The sequence below is a fragment of the Lampris incognitus genome, unplaced genomic scaffold (genome assembly GCF_029633865.1).
Source record: "Lampris incognitus isolate fLamInc1 unplaced genomic scaffold, fLamInc1.hap2 scaffold_198, whole genome shotgun sequence".
Classification (NCBI taxonomy): Eukaryota; Metazoa; Chordata; class Actinopteri; order Lampriformes; family Lampridae; genus Lampris; species Lampris incognitus.
The window spans coordinates 50,001-50,445 of NW_026611157.1; positions in this window are offsets into that span (position 1 = coordinate 50,001).

Consider the following 445-nt stretch of genomic DNA (forward strand, 5'->3'; position numbering starts at 1 on the left):
GCTGCTGCCGCTGCTGCCGCCGCCGCCGCCGCCGCCGCCGCCGCCGCTGCTCTGTACGGACGGGTAAGTGACGGATCCCGCGGCCGGGTTCGGTAAACACCGGTCGGGAATTCGACCCTTCCTTTGAGGTGGAGAGAAGAAAAACCCCAGACGTTTCTCTTCTTTTTCTTTTTCAAGCGTGCGAGTGTAGCATGGTTAAAAACGTCATAACCAACATATGTTGTATCGTTTACACAAAGTATCACGACGTGATTATTTTTATTGTCATTACCAACGCTTATAGTAGCCCCTCCCAGTTAGTAACCCCTCCCTGTTGTGACGCCATTTCCTGTTAGAGGCCCAAAACGTATGTACGTGTTCATTTTTGTCTGCCCCTGTAATTTATTTTATCCATTCCTAATGTGGGTCCCAATTCCTGCGTATGCTACAGTAGGAGCTGATCTAA